This window comes from Lygodium microphyllum, chromosome 28 (genome assembly GCF_053477565.2).
Source record: "Lygodium microphyllum isolate KBCC chromosome 28, Lygodium_microphyllum_v1.1.10, whole genome shotgun sequence".
Classification (NCBI taxonomy): Eukaryota; Viridiplantae; Streptophyta; class Polypodiopsida; order Schizaeales; family Lygodiaceae; genus Lygodium; species Lygodium microphyllum.
Genome location: NC_141162.1, coordinates 17,339,661 through 17,359,209, shown reverse-complemented (window position 1 = coordinate 17,359,209; position 19,549 = coordinate 17,339,661).

Below are 19,549 nucleotides of genomic sequence, written 5' to 3'. Positions count from 1 at the left end.
CATTCTCTCTCTCTCTCTCTCTCTCTCTCTCTCTCTCTCTCTCTCTCTCTCTCTCTCTCTCTCTCTCTCTCTCTCTCTAACACACAATGTGTGTGAGTGAGTGGGTGTGCACACGTACGTAAGAAACAATTGTACATGGCATAGGTATAGCTACTGTAAAGCAATAATACATCTATATAATTGTTCTAAGTTTATTGCTAAGCCTAAAGCCAAACATTAAAGACTACATAATACATATGCTAAGATGGATAACAAGAGAGATGTACAATGAAAACATGCAAGGAGATCCCATATTAATGTACCTAAGTGGCAAGAAAAATAGTGAAGGAAAACCCTCTTAGTAAGGAAAATAATTAAAGGGGACCCTCTAGCCTCAAATCCATTGTTCATCAAAACAACCCGAATGTGACTCCTTTTGCACATGAAAGGATTCTTCATGGCAACCTCTTTGCTTCCCCATAAAATGTGCCAACGTGCTAAATTCTCGAAAGGAAGGGTATAAAGGGAATGTTTTTTGTTGGCCCTTATCACCTTTGAGAGATTGTGGAATAAGAAAGTGCATGCGGTATTGAGCTACCAAGTTATATTATATAGTGGGGCATCCATAATCTTAGACCCTTCTCTACTTCCATAACCTTTGGAAAGCTAGACTACATACTAACATATAAATATTGGGCCCATTCTAGTCCAAAACTTCTCTCCCCCTTTCCACAACCTTTGGAAAACCAAACTACATAGTTGGTATAGTATAATATATATCCATCCTTGGACCCATATGCTTTTTAATAAAAAATGGTTTCCTATAGGATAAGTAAGCACGTGTCATATAGTTAGGCCCATTAGGTGGGCCAATTCCATGCTCTTGCTAAATAAATTTAGCACTACCTTGAATTTGGTGAAGTTTCTTGCAAGTCCTTAGAGAAATCATCATTATATATACTACTACCTTATTTTCAATATGGTAAAGCTGGTGTCCAAACCTATTGAGCCTCTTCTTCACAACACCCAAACCTCCAAGATGCCCAAAACTTGCATTCAAAACACACTTCTTAAAAGTAAATGTTTCTAAATTTTTTATAAATATTAGGGTTTATTTTAAAAGTTTTCAATTTCCAAAGTTGACTTTGAAAACTTTGGAGGACAAGAGTAATCCATATCAAATCATCATCATAATCCCTAAGTACTTTTGTGTGTGTGTGTCTGTGTGTGTGTGTGTGTGTGTGTGTGTGTGAGTGTGATTTGCATGCATGGTTGATATCTCTTCTAATGTTATTGATGGTAAGTTTATGATCTTCTCCAACATAGTTAGTCACATGTTAGGTTGATCCCTCCCCTTTCTTGATATGTCTATCATTGCAAGAAAAGTTATGTTTTCAATTGGATTAAAATTAACCAATTAATTTTATTAGTTGAGGCTCTAGAAGCTCAAAATCTATTTTTCTATGATTCTTCTTTATATTTAGCATTTATAATCTTAGAGCTTCTAATCCTAGAAAGCCTTATATAGGATGGGAGGGAAAAGAGATCAACACCTTAGCCTTTAAGAGGTTTTATAATAACTTTCTTATTTTATTATTGTAAAAATAATATTTTATAAATGCACATGGAATTTTATGTGTCTATTGGTCTCATAGTAGTGACTCCTTGCATGTGACATGCACATGTAACAATTCATTGCATTGTCCTTATATGATAGATGGGAAGGACTTAATGTGTTTTGTGTGTTTGGTGAGTATAGTATTAGATGGAGTTATGCAAATGCAATTATTTTTATATTTATTAGTGCAACACATCTTAGTTATTGGGATTTTTATTATTTTGGGAGCTATTATTGTGCATATTTATTTATGTGTTTATGCACATATTTATTTATTATTGTAACCTTTGTACTAAGGCCTAAGGGAAAGAGAAATATTTTTGTAAAGTTACATCTATTAGATAGGTGTTAGAAAGTTCTCTGTAAAAGCATGTCTCTCGCGTAAGGAAAACAAAAGCCCACAACAATGCTTTTCATGATTTTGGAGCATAAAAAAAGCTATTTAAAAAATCTATAAATACATACATGAGGGAACTACTAACTCGTTGTCGTGCTGCTACACGCACGCCGTGTAAAAAAATCTAGAGTGTGGCTTCCTTTTAGATTTAGAGAGCCAATGCCATTTTAGACATTAGTGTTAGTGTCCATGGTTCAAAAATATTAGATTTTAGTTAATTTTTAATATTCTAGATATTATCTCTTGTAAAAAAATCTACAAAACTATAGATAACTTCTAGATTAGGATGACATGTAAAAGAAAGCATGTAGCTTTCAGCTAATTTGAGAGGATTTTATGTAAAAAGAGAGATTAACGAAATCGCGTGATGCATAATCGTTGTTTTTAGGCAATGAACAGCACTCCGAAAGTGGGAGATGAAGAAAGAGTGATCTGGCAGGATTCTGACCAGGTGTCCTGATATTTAACCCCCCTCTTTCGGAGCCATTGGAAGGATCAGATTGGCGATTTGAGCAGCATAGAGGAAGGTACTATTTTGTACATGTTTTTGTCTATTAGAGTTATATTTTCTCATAATGCTGAAAGAAACTGACATGCTTCATCTCTGTTAGTATTCTTCTATATTTTCTAATTATTTTTGGAAGTATTCTTCTACATCTTCAATCTCTTTGAACCCCTTCTCTTCCGACTACTCCTCTCCTTGAATCTACCTTCACCCTGTTGTCACTTATCTTCAAGAACTTGGCTTGAAAGCTTCAACCCTTCTCTTATCTCTACCATCTCAGGAGTCTAAGCTCTTGAACCCCCATACATTCTTCTCTTGCCAAACCCTTGTGGTGACCTTCAACCCTATGCACTGCGACATTGGTGAACCCGATGTAAAGGTCGATGTAAGAAAACTCCAAGATGGGGGATTCTTCAGGAAATACTCTACAACAATTGGTGCGCATACTACAGCAGCAGACTCAACAACAACAAATCCGAATGTTACAACAACAACAACGAAGGTAAGAATAAGAGAAGATTGATTTCACATTTATCAAGGCCCTAGAAGAAGTTGAGCATGAATTATAACGATTTAATGGTCAAAATGTCTCTGTTTTCATTCGTTTATATGTTGAAAAAATGCTATTCTTTGGTGTACTGCAACATGCATGGAGCCGTTATTTTGCTTGACTAGCCAAGCATGGTCTTCAAGAAAGAATCCATGGTCTTTTCCAACAAGATGCGGATTGGGCTGCATTCAAAAAATCCCTACGCAAAGAATTCTTCTTAGAAGACTCTGGCCTTATGACGAAGAAAAGTTTCACTAAATGGGTTGAAAAACCCAACAAAGGTTTAGCTACAACAGCTCTATACCATGAATTTGAAAGAGTTTCAGCCTTGCGACCATACTCCCCCCGGAACCCAAAAACTTTGGCGAAGCAGAATTCGCCAAGTGTTGGATTGTTCACCCACCAATAGGGAACGCGAGCTGGGTTTAGACCGTCGTGAGACAGGTTAGTTTTACCCTACTGATGAGCGGTGCCGCAATAGTAATTCAACTTAGTACGAGAGGAACCGTTGATTCACATAATTGGTCATTGCGCTTGGTTGAAAAGCCAGTGGCGCGAAGCTAGCTTATCAGAACTATATTCATTTTGCTCAGCAGTATTCACAGTCTGCAGATCCTTCAGTGAGATTAACTGATCACTTTGCTTGGTACTTGGCGTATATGCATAGGCACTCTCATAATGATTCCAAGCCTATTCCAAAGTTGTTGGAAAACTTGATGTTGAAGACCAACAAAGTATGGAAGGTCAGAAGATTGAATTATTCCTTAAGGCTGCAGATCCCATTTTGCAAGAAAAGTTTGTTGATCGCCTAGAAGATGCTACCTCCGAATCAGAAGTCAAGATTGCATGGATAGATGTTACTAATTCAGTTAACATGATTGCTCGAAGAGAGCAGATGCAACTAAGATTGGGCTCTACTTCAACTTCAACAACTCCATTGATGGAGCTTGTTCCACCTTCAAAATTCCCTATTCCTTTGACTAATCAACCAACTCTTTCTTCTTCTGTTCCTTCTAAAAATGATGTCATGGATGAACTTATTAAAAGTATGCGTGACCTTCATTTGAGAGTCTTACAAAAATTAGTTCCAAAGCAGAGAAGATGGACGATCATCAACTCAAAGACCCATGAGAGAAGGCTTTAAGAGGCACTGTATTTGGTGCAACAGCCAACAACATGACAAGAGGGAGTGTTCTGCCTTCCGTGAGGCTGAAGTACAGAAGCTTGTCTTTTGAAAAGACGAAAAAATCCATGCAACTGAAATTGGTCTTCCACTAGAGCCAAATTTTGGCAATGGTGGAATGAAGAAAAGATTAGAAGATTTAGCTGTAAAGAATGCCTATGCAGTAATTGATGCAGCTACCTATGGGCTGCAAATTGAGCCAACTAAATCAAGTTTGAAAGCATGTAAAGCTAATGTGCGATCTAAAGTATGGATGCAGGCACTAGATCAAATGGAACATGGTAAGGCAGCCAAAGAAGATTTGGCTAACGTCAGTCAGTGCATTCGAGGAATAACTCGTTGGAAAGAACCGGTAGATTCTTTTTCCGCCTTTGCACATTTGGCTGACATCAATCATAAAGAAGTCTTGATTGAAGAAAAGAGAAAAAGAGAAGATGAACTAGGACCTTCCTCTTCTAGCCCTCCAAAACGGGTAACTAGAAGAACGCCTGAACAACCAAAGCTTGCTAAAAATATAACCCCAGATCAAGAGATGGAAGATGCGCCACAAACAAAGAAGACCGAAGGAAAGAAGAAAGGTAAGCAGCCATGCTACAAATTGCAGTCTAACATAGAATCTGTAACTGATATCAAACGAGTGCTAGAAGAACGAATTCTAGGAAGTAAGATTGAATTCACCTTAGGCGAATTTCTTGGAATTACCAAACGTGAATTCCATGATGTAATTATTAATGTAATCAAAAGAAAAAGACAATATGTTGGTGATGAAGCTAAAGAAACAATGCATGCTTTTTTGCAAGTTCTTCGAGTTTTTGTGTAGGATGAAGAGAAGCTGACTTCACAAGGAATTCATCTTGAAGTAGTTAAAGAATTAATTGCAGCAATTGAAGCTGAAGATAAAGAAAACATGAATGCAAAAATTAAAGAAGTGAAAGCTAAAAATGTAATGGTCGACTGGTCCAAACCAGCTGGGTAACCCACCTCTCAAAAACAAGGCTGTCTACAGCACATGCATGAGGAGGAAGAGGTTCGGTTCATTCCAAGCAGTCACTACTCCCATACGCATTGGGCAAGAGGAACAATGGAGACAGTCGTCAAAATTGAGGAAAAATAAACACCATGTATTGCACTCTTAGACCATGACTCGGAGATAAACGTCATGGCAAGGAGTCTCTATGAAAGTGGTGGATGGCCCATAGATGTTGATCCATGATGGTGAATGAGAGCTATAAACAACTCTTCTGGAGAGTTATATGCTGCATGTTCTAATGTGCAGGTAACTATTGGAGACATAAAAGACAATTTTTACTTTTTGGTTCAAGACTCTTGTATATCATTCTTAGGCAACCTTACATTTTTGAAGCCCCCTTGGAAACAAAAGCTCTTGATGATGGTTTTTCCTATGATTGAATCTGAAGTAAGGATAATGAACGAGCTGTCCAATTTCTAACTGTGTGTGTTAACCATCATCGAAATAGAGATCGACTCTGTGATTATCCTGTGCCTCCTAATGCTTGAGAATTCAAGGGTTTTCGGGCTGCACTACTATAAAAGGAGGCTATGGTAGTACATCATGTAAAAAGATTGAACATCCTTATGCTACAGAAATTGTGTCTCTAGCAAATTTGTATGTATGTATAGCCAATAGTATGGGTTGTTATAAGTCTCTTCCGGCCATGACTAAGGCTGAAAGAAAATTATTTATGTCATGTAAAAAGGGAGCTGAAAACTTATGACATGATGGCTGAAAATGAAGATATTTCGTGCATTTTTTTTGGACCGATTACTACTGATACATTGGCTAAAATATATGGAACTGCTCATGTAGAAAATCGGGCAGAAAATCAGTCCATAGAAGTATGTACATTGGATTTTTATCAAACAATTCAAGAATTTGTTGAGCAGGAAGACATTGGTTTACTCAACAAGGTTGAACCACAAGTGGAGACAAAATACAAGATGGTGGATAAGAAAGTCAAACATGTGGCAGTCCCACTGCCTCTTGAAAGTGAAGGGATGGCTGATAGGGCAGCAAATCAGCCAAGTCTTCGTGATCCTTCCAAAAACAAGTTCACATCAGAAAGTATAAAAGAGCTCAAAATAGGTGAAAATTCTTTCCTTTCGTCGGTTGAAAAACACTCTTTTCTGCAAATGCTAATGAAACATGGAAAAGCTTTTGCATTTCAACCAAGTGAAATAGGCTGTGTGGATCCAAATACTGTGGCTCCTATTGTCATATTTACAGTCCCACATGTGCCTTGGAACCTCAAGCCTATTCCTATTCCAAGGGCACATTTTTCCAAATTACTGGAACTTCTAAATGAAAAGATTAGAATGAAGATTTTAGAACCTTCTTTGGCATCCTACTCAAACCGATGGTTTATTGTGCCCAAGAAAAATGGATCTTTACGATTCATTCAAGATCTACAGCCTGTTAATCGTGTCACAATCTAAAATGTTGGTTCGGGTCCGATTGTTGATGAGTTTGCTGAAGGTTTTGCAGGTAGAGCAATTTATTCTATGGGTGACCTATATTCACGATATGACCAATTTCAGTTTTCATTAGAAAGTGCCGCCCGACAGTCCATTCAGGAAACTGAAATGCCATACCACTGCCGCCATACTTCGCCTTGTCATCATAAACCCCCCCTGTCGGCGTTGATTTTCCCCCCCTCAATCATTACTTTTCCCTCCCACGTGGTCTTGGGAAGAAGAAGCTTCTTAGAAGCTTCTAAAGGAGATCCTCTTAAGCCTTGTGCACGCGTCTCATTCCCGGTCTTAATATCCACACCCTGTAAAAGGGTAATTCCTGCACAAGGGAGAAATTAGGTGGGCTTGGAGGCTATTTTGCCAAAGCTAGGAATCCGCGGAGTTCAAGTCATCAATGATGGCTCCCAACAAGACGCAAGGCGCACCCGCGGAAGGTTCCTCCCCGAACTTACACGTGGACATCACCGCAGATCCACAAGCCCAGGTTCCACTAATTTATTTCCACCTAAAGAAATGCTTTAAGCACGCTTAATTCCATAGGGAGAATGCATTTTACGCTTATCGTTAATTCATGTAGTAGTGATAAAATTACACTTGAGAAAGTATCTCTGTAAACGATGGATAAGGATTGGTGCATATCATGCAATTGGATCGTTTGCATCTCCAAAGTTATGAATGTAAATCACTTACTCGCCCTATCAACTTAGTCGCAAATTGCCTTGTCGTGCATTTTCAAAGTGAAAGTCCAAAACACATATTGCCTAGGGTTAAAGAGGAAATTGTTAAGTGCATTGGCCATGAAGGAAAACAGTATCTTGCATTTAGTCAATAACTTCCTTTGTTATGACTCGCATGAGGAAATTGTTAACTTCCGTTGCACGGCATGAAAATGAAACTATGGACATTGCACGTTGCATGCAAAGATGTTTGTCCAACGGATTGAAGGTTGCATGTCACATGAACTTCATTAACGATGTTGTATCTAAGGGTCGCATGTTACATATTCGTCATGTGTAAATTTCATTTCATTGAGTTGCATTTAGAAAAGATTGCATGGCTTATCAAAGCATGAAATTCTAAAGCTTAGACAAAAGGTTGTAGGTATAATTCCTTGATGTAAATCCTAGTAGGTCCTATGTAAGTTATTCTCCAAATGATTATGCGTAATGACTTCAGCAAGGAAAGATAGGGTTATTACAAACCTTTTGGTGCATAGAAGTAATGAATTGCATGTTTACATGTATTGTGACGTCTTGCAATCTAGTTTACCATCTCTAGGAAAGGATCATCCTTGTCGCAAGACAAGTAGCCGAATTTAGCTAAATCACCTAACCCGCAGGGGATTCGTATAGGCATAACTAGTCGACACGATAAACACCTCAAGTACTAGCTAGGGCTTGGCACGTCAGAAATGTAGCCTAGTATCATACTTGAATGCCAAGTCGAAGCTCTCAAGCCCAAAGGGGCCTACCCACATTCACGGAATGTTTGGGTCAATTGGACGCTCATGCAAACAACGAGCTAGGGTTTCTACCCTAAGGATCATTCGGCCTAATGCTAAAACTCTGATTGAGTTTGGGAATCCTAGGACCGAACGTTGTCGGCCTAGTACAATTAGGGTTGGGTTGGGTAAAGAAGACACCCTAAACCTTGCATCTTGTCTAAACAAAATTCCTTGACCAGGAAATGCCGATCAATGGGTGAAGTGATCCCATGAGTTAGGTGCGACACTTGTGCAACAATTGCAACGTCGCATGGCTTTGTGGTTTAACCGCAAGATAAGTTTGCCACTCCTTGGAATGAGGTTGGTAGGTTCTAGCACAAGTCTAACTTGCAAGAGGATGAGTTGACATCCTGTTACATCACCCTTCTTGGGCTAATTTGCCAAGTTAAGGGAAGTTATGTAATGCTTGGTAAGCAAAGGATCAATCGAGTTAGAGCGACGCGGTTGCCAGGATTTACTGTCTTAATTTAAGAAACACTAAGGTATTGGTTAATTTGGGTTGACAGGGTATGACCCTAACCCAAGGACAAAAGGGTAAACAAACAAACCCTTGGGAGATCTTGCCAAGTCGCAATTGATCCCGGATCGAATGCTGGATGCATTCGGAGAGAAGGATTCACTCCTTAGCAGTTGGCCAAATAAACGACCACTGGATTGATTGTGTTTGTAATAGTTTAGGAGCACTGTTTGTATTGTTTGCTCAAGGAACTAAAGATGGAAAGATAATTAATGCTTCAGGTTGAAGGCCTGAAGGGAGAGGCAGCATCAGTTACCCCCGACTGTCTGCTTGACCCTAACCAAGGGGGTTGTTAGCCGCGCTGGGAACGTGGACCGAACCCGTCGCGAGAGGTCTCTCCGTTGGGCACTACTTGGAGCTGAATCGAACCCGCCGCGAGAGGTCCCTCCGTCGGGCACTACTTGGAGCAGGAGGACGCTTGGGTGCTAGGGGGGCTCTAGCCCATAAATCCCTTGCCTTCCGAGCCCTACAGAAGAGGCCAACATGACTCGGGATTGAATCTCGAGGCCTGCATACTAGTCTATGGGCGGAATCTTGGATTAGTAATCCTTGTGGATTGTTGGATAGCCTTCGGGCGGATTATGGATTGCCTTCAGGAGGATTATGGATTAGCCTACGAGCTGGATTATATGGATGTATTCCAAAGATAATAAGATAACCTGTTGAAAAGAAACTTGTTTGACACTATTTTTCTATGTCAAGTGCTAAGATTACGTAAAGGAACCAGTGTCTAACTAGCTAATTAAGGAAGCTGTTTTATGCGTGTCCAACTAAATGTGATAGGTAATTAGACAACTAAAGCAACCCTGAGGAAAGTGCGATGGATGTGGCCATGAGTCCGTTCTATGGATGGGTGGTCCCGGTTGGTTGGGAACTTTTCTCAAATGAAATCGACAACAAGGAGCTCTTCTCAAAGGAAATGAACAGCAAGAGCGCTGATCTAGAGTTTAGGTTACTAGAATCCCGATTTATGCTGTTTTAGGGGAACGGAATGGGACTATACCTTATGGGTAGAGAGGTCGATCTTTGCATCCCTCTCGTTTCCCATTCTCCTTGAACCAAGTGCAGCATGAATCCGCTTCGACCTTGACATTTCTGCGTAAAGTGGTTCATCTGGGGTTCGACGCTAGCTGCCGTTCTAGGAGTTTGACCACTAGGAAAACCCTGATTCAGATCGGTCCTAAGTGGGAACGGCTGGAATACTTTCGCTATGTGGCAGACTTAGGAATACCTAGATCGCAAACCTCGTAACATTCCATGGGAGTACCGGGCAGAGCTTTCTAGACTCTCTTCCCGATGGGCTGCTAAGACGTGTCCTGAAAGGGAATAGGTGGACACGTTATAGTTGGTATCAGAGCGAACCAACGAAGGATCTGTCTTTATAAGAAAACTTAATAAGAAGAAGTAAAGCAAATGTTGCTGTTATGAACATCTCCTTACTTATCGGTGTTGTCTTGCAAAGTCATGAAGTATGGAACTGATTCATGGTGTTCCAGGTAATGTTTATGACCATGATGCATGCTTCAGATTATTGAGGAGGATCGATATGATGAATATCCTAGACCGCATCTACAATCCATCACCCTTGTACATGGAACAGAGATGGATGGGTGTTTCAGGGATCTATTACGTAGCTGCCCACCGACTTGCGTACCTTCGAATCAACTTGAAGAGAATCAAGTGGATGGAGGACCTAAAAATCGTGAAGCTATTCATCTTTGTTGAGGCTCATGCAAACGCGACCCTACATGTCGGAGGTCGAAGGGTTAACCAGAATAGGTATGTGTACAGGGAAGTGACTCGAGTAATCCATGTCGACAGAATTAAGGTGTTGGGACGTCATGAGAAGAATGGATATCAAAGGAAAAGATACCCTAATCTTCCAATGACTTATTGATTTCTGAAAATCCATGATCCCAATCCATACTATTACACAGTTCTCGTAGCTAAATGCAACAACATCTTATTTTCCTCGAATTAATGTATCAGCTTGTTCCATCACCCCAAGAATGATTGTACTCGAAAGGGCTATGCCCATATGAATGGAATAAGACATTTTTTTATCAACAATTGTCTTGACTATGAGTATTGATAATGAAGTTAAGTGATTTGGACACTTGGCTAAAAGCTGAAGTGGACATGTAATGTAATGTGGAATTCGACTTCGGTCAGATTCAGGGTCATGTCATTCGGGCTGACGAATGCACCTGTCACCTTCAATAGGTTAATGCAGGATATCTCTAGGCCATATCCTGATGACTTCGTACTCGTCTTCTTCGACGATACCCCAGTCGACTCCAAACATGAAGAAGATCATGAACCCCAGCTTCGGATTGTCCTTGAGACAATGAGGGCACACAAGCTTTATGCCAAGATGAAGAAATGTGCATTCTTCAAATGTCAGATTCAATATCTGGGATTCATCGTGTCAGCGGAAGGAATCTCATTGGATCCGGCCAAGGTCAGAGATGTTCTAGAATGGCCAATACCAACAACTGTTAAAGAAATACGCAATTTTCTTGGATTGACAGGATGGTATAGGGTCTTTATCAAAAACTATGCTTTGATTGTAGCACCTCTGACGGATCTACTGAAGAAGCAAACATCGATTGTATGGTCAATTGCCGAACAATCTAGCTTTGATAGATTAAAGCAAAGTTTGGTATCAGCACCTATCCTGAAACTTCCGGACCTCAGTAAGGGGTTCGAAGTAGTAATTGATGCTAGCACACTTGCCTTAGGATGTGTGCTTATGCAAGAAGGTTACCCTGTAGCATACTCTTCAAGGAAACTGAAGGGCCATGAGAAGAATTATGCTACCCATGATCTGGAATTGTTAGCTATCATCCATGCTCTCAAGCTTTGGAGACACTACTTGCTAGGTAACAAGTTTACCCTAGTGACGGATCATAAAAGTCTCAAGTGGATCTTTACCTAGAACGAGCTCAACATGAGGCAACGTCGATGGATTGAAGTGCTGGAGGAGTATGATTTTGAAATCAAATACCGGCCTGGAAAGGAGAATGTAGTTGCCAATGCACTTAGTCGCAAGGCATTCCTTAATTCTCTAATCTAGCAAAATCCATCAACAACTAGATCTCTAGCCACCAAGGTATCCATGCCAAACAACCCAATACTTGAGCTAGCTAGAGAATAAGCATGCCATGATCCAACCTATCAGAAGATGCTAAGGGAGGTCCCTAAAAAGGATCAAGACCAAAATCTACAAGCTAAGTATCAAGAATTCTCTGTCAATAGTGGACTTGTCTACTATAGAGTGAGATTATGTATACCGACAAGTCAGTCACTCAAGCAAAAGATACTTTGGGAAGCTCATGATTCCCCTTTCTCGGGACATCCTTGCTATGCCAAGTCCCTCAATGCAGTCAGAAAGAGCTACTATTGGGAGAGGCTTAAAGGTGACGTTCTCAAATATGTCACTGAGTGTTTGTCTTGTCAACGTATTAAGGCTGAACATGTCAAAATGCCAGGAAAGTTGCAACCACTTGACATTCCCCAAATGAAATGGGAATTCATCAGTATGGACTTTGTCATTGGCTTACCCCAAGTCCAGGGAGGATACAACTCCATTATGGTTGTGGTTGACATGCTCACTAAGGTTGTACACCTTATTCCTCTTAAGACAAACTATAAAGCCTCAGACATTGCAAGGTTGTTCATCAAGGAGATATTCAAACTACATGAGTTGACCAGAAGAATCATTAGTGATTGTGATTCTCTCTTCACATCACACTTCTGGAGAGCTATATTTGAAGCCATTGGGACTCAACTCTATTTTAGTATAGCTTACCATCCCCAAACCGATGGTCAAACGGAGCGAGTCAACCAAGCCATTGAGGATATGCTAAGGGCACATTGCTGTCGTGAACCAAAAAGGTGAATTCAATACTTGCCACTGGTTGAGTTTTCCTATAATGCTTCTAACCAACAAAGCATTCAGATGACCCCTTTTCAAGCATTGTATGGGCACGACTGTTGAAGTCCTTTAAACTTCTCGAATCCAACCTTGAGGGTTGAAGCTTCAAGGCAGATGCTGGAAGATATGAATGACCAAATGAAGTCAATGAGACAGGACATCCAAGCCGCCAAGGATAGACAGAAGGCATACGCGGATTTGAAACATCAAGATAGAACCTTCGCTGAAGGAGACATGATCTTCATTCGCGTATGTCCAAAGAAGAGTTCCCTATCCTTAGGTGAATGTAAGAAGCTAAGTCCAAGGTATTGTGGACCCTACAAGATTCTCAAGTGCTTGGGACCCAATGCTTATAGACTGCAACTCCTTGAGAACCTAAAGGTTTATAATGTATTTCATATCAACCTACTGAAGAAGTATGTACCTAATCCTAGCCATGTACTTGATGACCAACAAGCTGTAATGCCTAGCCAAGGAGTCCTTGAGCTATGGCCTGACAGGATCTTAGATGTTAGGGAGAGACAATTGAGATCCAGAACCTTGAGAGAATGCCTCGTCCAGTGGAAAGATTATCCCGAGGAGGATGCCACTTGGATGGATGAAAGCACTCTCAACCAACAATACCCCCAGTTCTTCTCGAGATGAGGACATCTCGATTCATCCAAGGGGGAGAGAATGTAATATTTCTACTCAAAAATATTATTGCACTTGACTCCCCGCACGTTGCGTAAAACCTGTGCAAGGTTATCTCCCACATTGTAATTATTTGTAGCTTAATTCGTACCCCACATGCGCAAAAATGAGGCCTCGGCATTGTGAAATTGAGGCCGGGGTTGAAGACCATAAAAGCTGGGGGAAACACCCTTTTTGAAGGGGCAATAGGATAAATTTAAGTCAATTTTTTTAAATAATTATCCCTTCCCCTAGCCGATGCATTGGCGCATGCACTACTGTGTCCGTGGTCATCCAGCTTTCAAAATGCCGCATGCATTGCACGTTGTGCAGGTCCATCGATAAAACCTCTTTAGCCCCCAAAATGGTAAAGCCACAATTTATAGAAGAAGAAGAAGGAGGAGGAGGAGGAGGAGGAGGAGGAGGAGGAGGAGGAGGAGGAGGAGGAGGAGGAGGAGGAGGAGGAGGAGGAGGAGGAGGAGGAGGAGGAGGAGGAGAAGGAGAAGGAGAAGAATAAGAATAAGAAGGAGGAGGAGGAGGAGGAGGAGGAGAAGAAGGAGAAGAAGAAGGAGAAGGAGAAGGAGAAGGAGAAGGAGAAGGAGAAGGAGAAGGAGAAGGAGAAGGAGAAGAGAAGGAGAAGAAGAAGAATAAGAAGCAGGAGGAGGAGGAGGAGGAGGAGGAGAAGAAGGAGAAGGAGAAGGAGAAGGAGAAGGAGAAGGAGAAGGAGAAGAAGAAGAAGAAGAAGAAGAAGAAGTGGAGGTTAGCATATTCTCGTAATCCTGGGAGCTAGCATCCACCTCCGTCCTGAGCATGCTAATGATGCACTCATCATTAATATCTTGGCGCTCTTTAGAGAGACCGGCTCCTAAGTCTTGTGGCTGGGTCATGGGCTCCGGTGGGCCTAGGGCTCCAACTGCTGGGGCTCCAATTGTGGCTGGGGCTGGGACTCCAACTGCTGGGGCTTTGTGGGACTGGGGCTCTAGCTCAGCCATGGAATGGCTCCTGGGGCTGGGACACTTGGGGCTGGGGCTAGTCTTGCAAAACTTCCTCAACAAAAATATGTTATTTATGCCCTCTCTACGACCTTGTATTGAGAGGGTGGGATGCTTGATATGGTTCTACATTATGGCACCTTGGATGGATAAGAGAGATTCCAAGGATGTCATGCATGCGAGGGTCACGAATGGGAGGAGACTGAAGTAGCTGATCATATCTATAGTGGAGCCTCCCGTTAGTGTCAAAGTATATTGCCATCACATTAACACTTTGTGCGTATGCAACAAGCATGTAGGAATCCTCCATGAATTCAATCAAGTAATCTTCACTGATCTCTTGGAGGGAAAGGAGAGCAGAGGCGGTCCACTGCATCCCTATTCTATGACACTCACAGATCTCTCTGACAAACCTCTGGAAAGGGAGCCTTAGGATTGTAGGCTGCATGTGGCGCGAAATGTGCTTAAGCTCATCAAGAACTCCTATGTGCGCATTTATCTTCGTCTCCTAAACTGAACCCGTAACGTAGCATCACCTTGGTCTGACGCGAGGCTTTGTTGTGGTTGGCCTTTTTTTTGTGGCATCTGCAAGCATATGACAGTAAGTCCTTGGGCCTTGCATCAGACATGATGGCCCAAGAAGGGGAGGTCATCACGGGGCGAGGGGGCGCGGTCGACTGATTGATGGGCCTCTCTCGCACTGTGATGGGCCAAGAAGGGAGGCCATCACGGGGCGAGGGGGGCGCGGTCGACGGATTGAGGGGCTTCTCTCACATTGTGATGACCCAGGAAGGGAGGTCGTCACGGGGCGAGGGGGGCACAGTCGATGGATTGAGGGGCCTCTCTCGCACCATGATGGCCTAGAAAGGGAGGTCATCACGGGGTGAGGGGGTGCGGTCAACGGATTGTGGGGCCTCTCTTGCACCGTGATGGCCTAGTAAGGGAGGTCATCACAGGGAGAGGGGGATGAGGTCGATGGATTGAGGGGCCTCTCTCGCACTGTGATGGCCCAAGAAGAGAGGAAGCAAGACAGAGAGTAATGGAACCCTACTACAAAGAAGACAACAAGGCTTGGAAGATGAGAGGCTTAACATACCTTGGTAGATGATAAGCTTTGCATTCTGACATTGAGCAACTTGAAGATGCAGGGACGAAGTGGTAGGGGACTAGGCGAGCAACACAAACATGAATAGGCAAGGGAACGAGGTGAGCAACACGAACATGAAGAGGCAAGAAAGGGGCAACAATACAAAGAAGTAACTTACCTTGTGCCTATTGTTTTAAAAAAAAATCCAAAACCACTCATCAAACGACAAGCCCAAAACCAAACTTTCTAAATTTCTTATACTTGCAATGAGAAAAATAATTCCTCATGGCACTTTGTAATTTATTTTTTTCCTCATGGCACTTTGTAATTTATATGAGAAAAAATAAATTACAAACTAACCATGCATACAGGCTCAGAACCAAGCACATAATACGAATCAGACCCAATATGGAATGTACATATAGTAGGCTCAGAACCAAGCATATAATAGGCCGAGTTTCTAGACAAAACACAAGAAATGGACACCGAATTTACTAATTAGCTTGAAGCTGAGGATGTGGTCATGATGAACAGACTTTCCCTTTCCCCTTCTAAAGAGAAACAAGGAACCCTAATGTCGCAGAGTCTATCCCAAGATTGTTGCAAAAGACATTATTATTTTTTCCTTATTATTATTTTTCTCATTGCAAGTATAAGAAATTTAGAAAGTTTGGTTTTGGGCTTGTCGTTTGATGAGTGGTTTTGGATTTTTTTTTTAAAACAATAGGCACAAGGTAAGTTACTTCTTTGTATTGTTGCCCCTTTCTTGCCTCTTCATGTTCGTGTTGCTCACCTCGTTCCCTTGCCTCTTCATGTTTGTGTTGCTCGCCTAGTCCCCTACCACTTCGTCCCTGCATCTTCAAGTTGCTCACTGTCAGAATGCAAAGCTTATCATCTACCAAGGTATGTTAAGCCTCTCATCTTTTATATATTTTTTGATTATGTTAAGCCTCTCATCATTTGATTAAAAGGAAAAAAAAAAATTCCTCATGGCACTTTGTAATTTATATGAGAAAAAATAAATTACAAACTAACTATGCATACAGGCTCAGAACCAAGCACATAATACGAATCAGACCCAATATTGAATGTACATATAGTAGGCTCAGAACCAAGCACATAATAGGCCGAGTTTCTAGACAAAACATAAGAAATGGACACCGAATTTACTAATTAGCTTGAAGCTGAGGATGTGGTCATGATGAACAGACTTTCCCTTTCCCCTTCTAAAGAGAAACAAGGAACCCTAATGTCGCAGAGTCTATCCCAAGATTGTTGCAAAAGACATTATTATTTTTTCCTTATTATTATTTTTCTCATTGCAAGTATAAGAAATTTAGAAAGTTTGGTTTTGGGCTTGTCGTTTGATGAGTGGTTTTGGATTTTTTTCCTCATGGCACTTTGTAATTTATTTTTTTCCTTTTAATCAAATTCTATCTCTCTCTCAAAAAAAAAGGAATGAGCTTCCGTGGGGCTGTGGCCCGTAGTAACAAACTTGATGCAGGTCACTTCAAGTGGCGTTAAATACAAACAATATGGACACACTTCCTAGAAAATCAGTCTTGTGAGTTGTGTTCCTTCGTGACTCTACGATTGGCTTTGATGAACCTTGCATCTTCTTCCTGCAGTTGGCTTTGACGAACCTCGCATCTTCTCCCTGCTTTCTTTCCTCTTGCACCTCTTGTCTTCTACCTGCTTTCCTTTCCATCTCGTACAAGGTATGCTTAATCTTCCCTTACTGGTCACAACGGTGAACGACAATGGCCCCTCTTGCCGTCTCTTGTCTTCTCTTGTCACAAACTAAAAGCAATTCCTCTTGCACTCTCGTCTTCTTCCTGCTTTCCTCTGTTTGTCTTTAGGTCACTTGGGGGATCTTCACCTTTAGGTAAAAAAGTTACACCGTCAGACTAGGAAAACTCACCCGTGCAATAAGGGGACCAATTGGTAGTCCTTGGGCCTTAGGCTAGGTAGTCCTTGGGCCTTGTGCTAGTTAGTCCTTGGGCCTCACTCATGTTGTTCTGGCCCATTGGCCTTCAACACACCCAACACGATCAGCGGGTCATAACGGTGAGATAGAGGTCCCCCTTGGGAAGGTCCTTCGGCCTCACTCGCATCGTTCTGGCCCATTGGCCTGAAGTTCCTTTTTTTCTATTTTCTTGATTTTTTTTTTCATTGGTTCCTATTTTCCTGATTCTTTTATTAATCTTTGGTTCCTATTTTCTTGAGCCCCTTTTTTAGGAGTTGTAATCAAGTGAAGGCCCAAAGTCCCCTGTTTAACGTTGTTCTTCTTTCGCATGATGTGATTGCCCAGGAACTTCCAAAGGACAAGCTTTTTGATTTTTTTTTACAAAGAAGGTGCTATGCTTAGAGCACACGAGCTCTCTTGTATGTTTACGACAAATTTTCCATTAGAGCAGGTGCTAGCATTCGATCCCTTTGAGGACTATGAATGTGAGTTCAAAAGTCTGACCCGCAGAGAGTGTTGTTATGCTGGATGGAGTGACTTATGTCCATCCAAGGCTTTGGTCATCAGATAGAGCAAGTGCAAGAAAGCTTAGAAGGGATTTGGAGAAGATCCCCTTATGTGACATAGTGTGCCTGGACAGTTGTTCCCTACATTCAAAGAAATGTCGACTTGTTCAGTACAAGTACGGGTTTTTGTGTTTTTTTCAACTTTAGCTTCAAGATGACGCAGAAGCATAGGCTCCGTCCACCTCTAAGGGCACTCAGATGGCAAAGGATGAGGATTATGATGAAGAAATACCCATCAACTTAGAGGAAGAGTGAGCCTTGGCAGGTAGCAACCCTATGGTGCCGAAATTCGATGTGGATGCCCTAGGCAAGGGTAACGAGATGGAGGATGAGCCTCAAGGCCTTCCTTTATCATGCATGCCGAGCTTCAAGATGGGCACGAAAAATGAAGAGTTTATTCTTTTAATGGACATTATGCAGCAACTAAATATGTGTGAGGACTACTGTCTTGCGGCATTAGCTGAATTCAGTGATGCTGATATTGGTTTCGTTGTGGATGAAAAATATAAATATTTCTTGGCCGACTCAAAAGTCAAGGAGGGGGATTACAGGACATGAAAGCAATTGCTCTCATTGTTTTTTGAGGAGGCTAAGTCACAAGAGAGCCAGTTTCCCCCCGAGATAGAGACTACTCAAGCTGCAAAGGGTTTAGGAGTGTTGAACATGGGTAGGATCCAAGAGAGAGAAGCAATGCCAGACATCAGGGGGACAATCCCACTACGGTCAAGAAGAATGCTAGAAAACAATGAGAATCATCTCGTAATGCATGTTCCTTTTGTTCTTAGTGTTAAGTGGTTGCTATTTCTATGGCATTTTTCAATTTTGATATGTTTGATTTCCAGCTTCTCATTTGTGAAGATGAGTTCATTAAAAGAGCCGGAGGAAGCAGGTTGGTAGGTAGTGCATCCTCATCTTCCTCCAATTTAAAAGAGACCAGAAAGGATTCCGAGTTGGCCCACTATGTGGGACGTTTCAATCATAAAAAGATAACAAGTCATATGTACACATGTACATATACACAATTGAGAGACAAATATCTATATACATATTATTTGGAAATGTTTCCTTACAAGCATATTTTCTTTTCTTGCTTCTTGATAGATCATTTCACAAGGATTTCTCTCCAGACAATGCGGTGCTACCTCTTTTTGCACTGAATGTAGTTTTGAGGTATTTGGGTGGCCATCCTATGTGGCAACCAATGCCGAGAAGGTGATATTGGTAGCAAAGCTATTTGCTTTGAAAGTTTTTGGTATAGGATATGGATGCCAGGCACTTCGAATACCATATTATTTGTCATCTGCAGGTCAAGCTATTACAGCGGGGATGACACAAGTTGAGAACCTGCATCCATATGGGAAGAGAAGATTCATGAGGGAAAAGAAAACAAGGCTATGCAGGGGTGCACTGCCGCAACCTGATGAAGGCCTCTCCACCACGGTGATGCTGATGCCGGAGGTAGAAGATGAGAATGACCGAGAGCACTCCCTAAAGAGGATGAAGCTGTCATCAAGTCCACCTTCTCCCGGCTTTGACTCTTGATTGATGCCATAGCTATAATATGTATTGGTTTCTAAGATGTGCTA